General features: G+C 45.5%; 1 long non-coding RNA gene across 2 annotated transcripts; it reads right to left on the reverse strand.

Annotated features, from left to right (window-relative positions):
- Positions 1-772: 772 nt before the first annotated feature.
- LOC127484661 (uncharacterized) lies at positions 773-7,917 on the reverse strand. Of its 2 annotated transcripts, none has more exons than XR_011384846.1 (3): positions 7,509-7,917; positions 6,737-6,868; positions 773-1,127 (listed from the first exon to the last, which is right to left on the reverse strand). It is a non-coding gene; the product is annotated as an uncharacterized lncRNA (long non-coding RNA). The 2 variants fall into 2 exon arrangements; XR_011384847.1 differs by having other exon boundaries at positions 6,737-6,999; positions 7,509-7,861.
- Positions 7,918-7,920: the final 3 nt, after the last annotated feature.

Consider the following 7,920-nt stretch of genomic DNA (forward strand, 5'->3'; position numbering starts at 1 on the left):
TGTCTGCTAATACTAACTGATAGAATAAAAAAGGAAGAGAAAGATCCAACATGGGAAGCGGGATACACAGCAGACTCATAGAATGGCAGATGTCCTAAACAGCACTCTGGCCTCAGAATCAGCCCTTAAGGCATTTGGATACAGATAAAAAGCCCATGAGAGTATTTTAGGCATGGAAAGCCAAGACACTCTGGCCAAAAAAAAAAAAAAAAAAAAAAAGGACCTAAATGAAAGATCTCTGCAAGTGAGATCCCAGTATAAAGAAAGAACAGGCCATCAAAGAAGGAGGTACCTTTCTCTGAAGGGAGAAGAGAACTTCCACTTTGACTATGACCTTGTCTAAATAAGATCGAAGTCGGCAAACTCAAAAGGCTTCCATAGCCTTGGCAACTCATGACTAGAGCCTAGGGAGATTACTGATGCCTTAAACAAGAGTGTCAAATTGTTAAGTCAACAACAGGAGTCACTGTGCACTTACTCCTCATGTAGGATCTCTGTCCTTAATGTGTTGTTCAATGTGAATTAATGCTATAACTAGTACTGAAACAGTATTTTACACTTTATGTTCTATGTGGGTGCAAACTGATGAAATTTTTACTTAATATATACTGAATTGATCTTCTGTATATAAAGAGAATTGAAAATGAATCTTGATGTGAATGGGATGGGAGAGGGAGCGGGAGATGGGAGGGGTGCGGGTAGGAAGGAAGTTATGGGGGGGGGGAGCCATTGTAATCCATAAACTGTACTTTGGAAATTTATATTTACTAAATAAAAGTTAAAAAAAAAAGATTTTATTTATTTATTTGAGGAGTTACAGAGAGCGGGGGGACAGAGAGAAAGGTCTTCCATCCACTGGTTCTCTCCCCAAATGGCTGCAATGGCCAGGGCTAGAACAATCCAAAGCCAGGAGCCAGAAGCCTCTTCCAGGACTCCCACATGGGTGCAAGGGCCCAAAAACTTAGGCCATCTTCTGCTGTTTTCCCAATCAGGCCATCTTCTGCTGTTTTCCCGGGTGCATTAGCAGGGAGCTGGATCAGAAGTAGAGCAGCTGGGACTCAAACCAGTGCCCATAGAGGATGTCGGTGCCAGAGGAGGAGGCTTCACCTACACCACAGTTCCTGTGCCTGAAAACAGAATGTAAGAGAAAATTCTTACTCTAATTTTTCACACTTTAACTCTAGAATGGTGTTAAGTTACTGCCATTTCAAAGAAATAACCCGCAGTTTCCCAGAAGAATAATTTTTAATACTGGCAGTCTTCCTCTTCAATATATAAAAAGTAAATAAATCTCTTGTATCAGAAAATTCAAAATTTAAAACTCCACAACAGACTGCTTGTTCAATGTTTTCTCTTCTTCTTGTATGGTGAACATTGAAAACATAAAGAAAGCTGTCAGGTCTATAAAAACAACTCACCAAATATAACTAAAATATAATATTTAATTAATATACACTTACACTACAGCGATGTTCAACTGCTAACAGACACAAGAATGACCTCATAGCAAAGATCCAACAAGAAACGTTTTTTAAAGATTTTTTTTAAATTTTTATTTGAAAGGTAGAGCTACAGAAAGAAAAAGGAGAGTGAAAGAGAGAGAAATCGGGGCCAGAACTGTGGCATAGCGGGTAATGCCACCACCTGCAGTGCCAGCATCCCATATGGGTGCCAGTCCAAGTCCTAGCTACTGCACTTCTGATCCAGCTCTCTGCTGTGGCCTGGGTAAGCGGTAGAGGATGGCCCAAGTCCTTGGGCCCCTGCACCCACCTGGGAAGAGCCAGAGGAAGCTCCTGGCTCCTGGCTTCAGTTCGGCGCAGCTCCGGCCATTGCGGCCAATTAGTGAGTGAACCAGTGGTTGGAAGACCTCTCTCTCCCTCTCTCTCTCTCTTTCTCTCTCTCTCTCTCTCTTTCTACCTCTCCGTCTTTCTCTGTGTAACTCTTTCAAATAAATAAATAAATCTTCAAAGAGAGAGAGAAAGAGAGAGAAATCATCCATTCATTGGTTCACTCCCCAAATGGCCACAGCAGCCAGAGCTGGACCAGAGCTAAGTCAGGAGGTTTGTCTGGGTCTCCCACATGGGTGGCATGGGCCCAGGGATTTGGGTCAGTCTCTTGTGCTTTTCCCAGGCCATTATCAGGGAACTAGATCAGAAGTGCAGCAGCCGGGACTCCAACTGGCGCCTATATGGGATGCTGGCACCATAGGCAGTAGCTTTAAGTACTACACCACAGTGCCAGCTCCAAAGAAATCTGAGGCTTGACAGATGTATGAGGTGTCTGCAATAAATTCATATTAAAGGTGAATTATGAAGATATCATGCACAGATTTCAAATATTTTTGCATCAAAATAAACATCTTTTAAAAATAGCTATTTACTTATTTGAGAGACAGAGAAAGGCAGCTCTCATCTGTTGGTTCACTCAACATGCCAGAACAGCTGAGAATGGGCTAGGCTAAAGCCAGGAGCTGGCAACTCAACCCAAGTCTTCCACATGGGTGGTGGGAACCCAATTACATGAGCCAATTTTTCTTAAAAAAAAAAAAAATTGTTAGTTGTTTGAAAGGTAGGATGACAGAGAGAGAAACAGGTCTTCCATCCACCTGTTCATGTCCCAGATGGCTACAATGGCTGAAACTGGGCCAGGCCAAAGCCAGGAGCCACTGGTGTCTCCTACGTGGGTGGTAGGGGCCCAAACACTCCAGCTGTCATCCACTGCTTTCCCAGGTGCATAGCCGGGAGGTGGATCAGAAGCAGAGCAACTTTACTCAAACCTGCACTCCAGTAAGGATGCCAGCATAGCAGGCAGCAGCTTACCCAGGATATCACAATGCCAGCCTCCCAACTTATCTTATAATTCTGCTTTTCCAAGAACTTTTTGATGTCTTCTTATATATGAATTTTTTCTCTAAAATGACTTCGCAGTTGAAAACTTGCTATCTCCATGGGGATAGTAAGATCTCAATCTTACTGCCGTGGCAATCTATTGAGACAGTGATCTCACACATCCTAAATCCTGCTTACTAACTTATTTATTTGACAGATAGAGCCTGCATAATTCACAAAGGGCTCTGTCCATCACCGAGGAGGGGGCATGGCTGCTTGGCAATGCTGCAGCTCTGGTGCCCTGGCCTGCCTGTGGTAGATGATGCTCTTCACTGCCTGCACCGTCACTCACACCGTGCTCCTCAGGGAGCCTTGCGGGAACAGAACCAGGCCCTTCAGAGTCTGTGCCCATTGGAAAGAAGGCCAAAGTCACACCCCACCCTGCAGGGCACGTAACACCTCAGAAATGAGGAGGCTACACACACACAATTTTTCTCTTCCATGGGCTTGGCATCAAAAACGAGAAAGGGGATGGAAGTTTGGCACAACAGTTAAGACATCGCTTGGGAGGCCCACATTCGGCAGCAGAGTGCCTGGTTCAAGTCTCAGTTACTCTACTTCCAAGTCAGCTTCCTGCTGATGGTTAACTCTGGGAGGCAGCAGATAACGGCTCAAGTACTTCAGCCCCTGCCACCCACATGGAAGACTCAGACTGAGTTCCAGGTTCCTAATTTTGGCCTGGCCCAGCCTGGTTTCTGCGGTCAGTTTGAGGGGTGAAACACTCTATGGAAGATCTGTCTGTATATTTCTCCGCCTTTCAACTAAAAAAAAAAAATCTTTAAAGTAAGAGAAAAATGAATAAAGCCAGGAGCACACTTGGCACAGTAGCTAAGACATCACTTGAGATCTTATCCCACACCAGACTGTCTGGGTTCCAATCCCAGCTCTGCTTCCAAATCCAGCTTCCTGCTAACGCACATCCTGGATCCTGGAAGACAGCAGGTGATGGCTCAAGTGTAACCCATACGGGAAACCAGATTGAATTCCAGGCTCCTGGTCCCAATTCTGGTTGTTACTTGCATTTGGGGACTGAAACGAAGGATGGGAGATCTCTCTGTCTGCTTCTGTCTCTTTCTGTCTTTCAAAAAAGTAAAACATAAAACACAAACAAGAAGAAAAAACATGCATCTAAACCCACAGGGATAAAAAACAACACAACTATAAACAAGAAAATTTTGGAAGACAAGAGAGTGGAAAAGCGAGCAACTGTGGAACAGAATGGAGGAGGCTGAAACCTAACAACCTGCGCAGCAGAAGCCAGGACAACGCAAGCAGATCAGGAGTCAGGAGTCACAGTCGTCACGGATAGCGCCAAAACCTGGGGAAACGCACTGAGATTCCACAGGGCCAAAACCGCCCTGCTCTGCAGCCTCATAGCCAGGCAACTAACCTCCTCCTGCAGAAGACAGAGGGCTGCGCTCTGCAGAGTCACACCAGCGAGGCTGCAGGAAACTGCTGTTAACTGAGGAGAGAGACGGCCCTCTCACTGAAAAGAGGGGCTGGGTGACAGCTGCATGAAGAACGGGAGCCTCTTACAGATCCCCACCACCACCAGCCCCCGCAAGCCCCCAGAGCACTGACACCACCACAGAGTAGAAAACTGCTGTCTGCTAAAAATGACCAGAGCTAAGAAAATGAATTGTGGTGGTTTAAACAACTGTGTTTTCTGTGGCCTCTTTTTTTTTTCTTTTCAAAGATTTTATTTATTTATTTGAGAGGTATATTAACAGACACTGAGAAGGAGAGAGGGAGAGAGGGAGAGAGGGAGAGAGGGAGAGGGAGAGAGAGAGAGAGAGAGAGAGAGAGAGAGAGAGAGAGAGAATCTTCCATCCGCTGGTTCACTCCCCAAAAGACCACAACAGGTGGAGCTGGGCTGATCTGAAGCCAGGAGCCAGGAGCTTCATCTGGGTCTCCCACGCAGGTGCAAGAGCCCAAGCACTTGGGCCATCTTCTACTGCTATCCCAGGCCATTAGCAGAGAGCTGGATCGGAAGAGGAGCAGTCGGGACTAGAACCGGCATCCCATGCCAGTGCCGAAGGAACAGGATTAACCTACCTGCCACAGTGCCAGCTCCTGGCCTCTCTTAAATATGAACAGACATCTGAGGCTCTTCAACCATTTAGGGAAAAGACAATAAGATAAAGGAGATCTAAAGAAAAAGAAGGAAAGGTGCTGGATGGGAATGAGAGGAAACTTGCTAATATCCTTAAAGAGAAAAAATACTGCCTTCCTGAAAGGGGAGGAGAGGATTTTTTTTTTTTAAAGAAAGAAACATGTAAAGAACAGGAAAAATTCTAAGCAATCAAAAAAAGAAAGTAAACATTTAAAACCAATATAAGCCAGCCTCAGCTAACGCAGCCATTTGAGGAGTAAACAAGTAGAAGGGAGATCCATCTGTCTCTTAAATTAATAAAGTCGTCTGTAGGGTAAAATGCCACCCCATAGCTGATGAGTGGCAAAGCTGAATAGTGAGGGAAGGTCTCTAAATGTTAGCTCCACAGGAACAGAGCCACTGAACTACGCTGCCCTGCAACATGATCAACACATTCGTGCACAGAGCCGAGGGGATGCAGCCAAGAAAGCTCATGCTCACCTCTGCAAAACGGCCCTCCACTCCAGAGGCTCCCAGGAATTAGGCACAGACGGACCCTCTCACCCAACTTTCCAATCACAATAAAAGAGGAGTTCCTAGTGCCTCACCCCAGCACCACTCTCTACACTTCCCTCCCTGTTTGCCGACACACACAGTGAATAAGAGAAGAAACCTTAATTCATCATGTCATAGAAACAAAAGGTTAAAATGATAAGGCTCTAGAAGATATAGTGGAAAAAAATTAGTATTTTCTACAAAATTAGTCAACTAATGTATGGTACAGCAAATTAAGCCATTGTCTGTGACATCAGCATCCCATATGAGTGCCAGTTCAAGTCCCAGCTGTTCCACTTTTGAACCGGCTCTCTGCTAAGGCCTGGGAAAGCAGTAGAAGATGGCTCAAGTGCTTGGGCCCCTGCAATCCATGGTGGGAGACCTGGATGAAGTTCCAAGCTCCCGACTTTGGCTTGGCCTAGCCCAGCCCTGGTCATTATAGCTATCTGGGGAGTCAAACAGTGGATGGAAGACCTCTCTCTGTAACCTCTCAAATTAATTAATTAATTAAAAATCATCTTTGATCAAAAATAAAGCTTTACAGGAAAGACCCAGAGTAATTTTTTTAAATATTATTTATTTCAAAAATAGAATGACAGAGAGATCTTCCATCTGCTACTTCACTCCCCAAATATCCCCAACAGCCAGGTCAGGACCAGGATGAAGCCAGGAGCCAGTAACACCACGCTGGTCTCCCACAGGGGTGAAGGGACGCAAAGACTTGGGCCATTTTCTACTGTCTTCCCAGGCACATGAGCAGTGGGCCGGATGAGAAGCTGAGTTCTCCAACAGATGATGCTGCAAGGAGCAGCTTACCCTGCTGCACACGATGCTCGCACCCAGAGAACTTCTGAAACGCAATTTGCCTCCTGAATTACAAACACCATAGGAAAAACCCGACCAGTTTAACCCTCTGCACATGGGGGTATCTAAAGAAACATTTGAGTCATTGAAAATCTGATCCCTCTTTCAATGCTGACATAGGAAGAGATTAATTAGGCATAGGGGGAAACCAAATAATACTTACAAAGAGTCTACTGTGTGCCATATACCACACTCAGCACTATTTACATTCATCTCAGTTCAATTCTCACACCAACTAGAAGCAATAATAATTATAATCCTAATAGTAGCGAAACAGAAACTAAGACTGAAAGAGATTGAAAAACATAACCAAGAGGGAGTCAGTGCCGTGGCTTACTTGGCTAATCCTCTGCCTGCGGCGCCAGCATCCCATATGGGTGCCGGGTTCTAGTCCCGGTTGCTCCTCTTCCAGTCCAGCTCTCTGCGGTGGCCAGGGAAGGCAGTGGAGGATGGCCCAGGTCCTTGGGTCCTGCAACAGCATGGGAGACCAGGAGGAAGCACCTGGCTCCTGGCTTTGGATAGGCGCGCGCTGGCAGCCATTTGGGGGGTGAACCAATGGAAGGAAGACCTTTCTCTCTGTCTCTCTCTCTCACTGTCTATCTGTCAAAATAAAAAAGAAAGAAAGAAAAACATAACCAAGAGACCTCATTCCCCCTCAATATATTCTCTCTTCAAATACAGCCGGGCAGACAAAGGCTATAACCTTGTACCAGGGTTCCGTTTGTACCTTGGAACAATGCTTCACCACTCACCTAAATCTTAGCACTGCTCATCGGTGCAAAACAGATTTCTCCCAGTAGTGAACAAATGTAAATTCAAAACTGTTTTCAGGGGCTGGCATTGTGGCATAGCAGGTTATGCAGCCATATCAGCACACTGGTTCAAATCCCAGCTATTCCACTTCCCATCTAGCTCCCTGCTAATGTGCCTAGGTAGGCAGTAAAATATGGCTCAAGAACTTGGGACCCTGCCACCCACGTGGGACACCCAGAAGTTGTTCCAGGCTCCTGGTGTCAGTCACTTGGGGAGTGAACCAGTGGATGGAAGATCACTCTTACAAATATATATTAAAATTAACCAAAAAACTGTATTGAAAACATTAATCTTACTGATAACGTAGCGGGCTTCATGAACAGAGCCGAGACACCAAGGCCAGGAAGCAGTCTTTCATTATGTCCGCACAAGGCTCAGTTGGGATTTCTACCCAAGAACGTGATCACACTCACAGAAGGGTATTTTCTTTTACATGTTTTTAGCTAGTCTCCCTCTATGCATATATCTGATGGGATATTCTAACGCTACATGACGGCTAGAGGAATTGGTACGACAGCACACAATTTACATAAACTGGGAGGTGGGTAAATAAAAAATCCCTCAAGGGCTGACGGCACTACAGAAGGGTAAACTTCTCCCAAGATATTAATCGGCTCGTTTTTAAAGAGGCTCCAACCGGAAACGGAGCGATAGGCGCTCGCGCAGGCGCAGAAGCACCATGCGCCCTTCGGCACTAGCCCGGATGAA

This window comes from Oryctolagus cuniculus, chromosome 20, assembly GCF_964237555.1.
Source record: "Oryctolagus cuniculus chromosome 20, mOryCun1.1, whole genome shotgun sequence".
NCBI lineage: Eukaryota > Metazoa > Chordata > Mammalia > Lagomorpha > Leporidae > Oryctolagus > Oryctolagus cuniculus.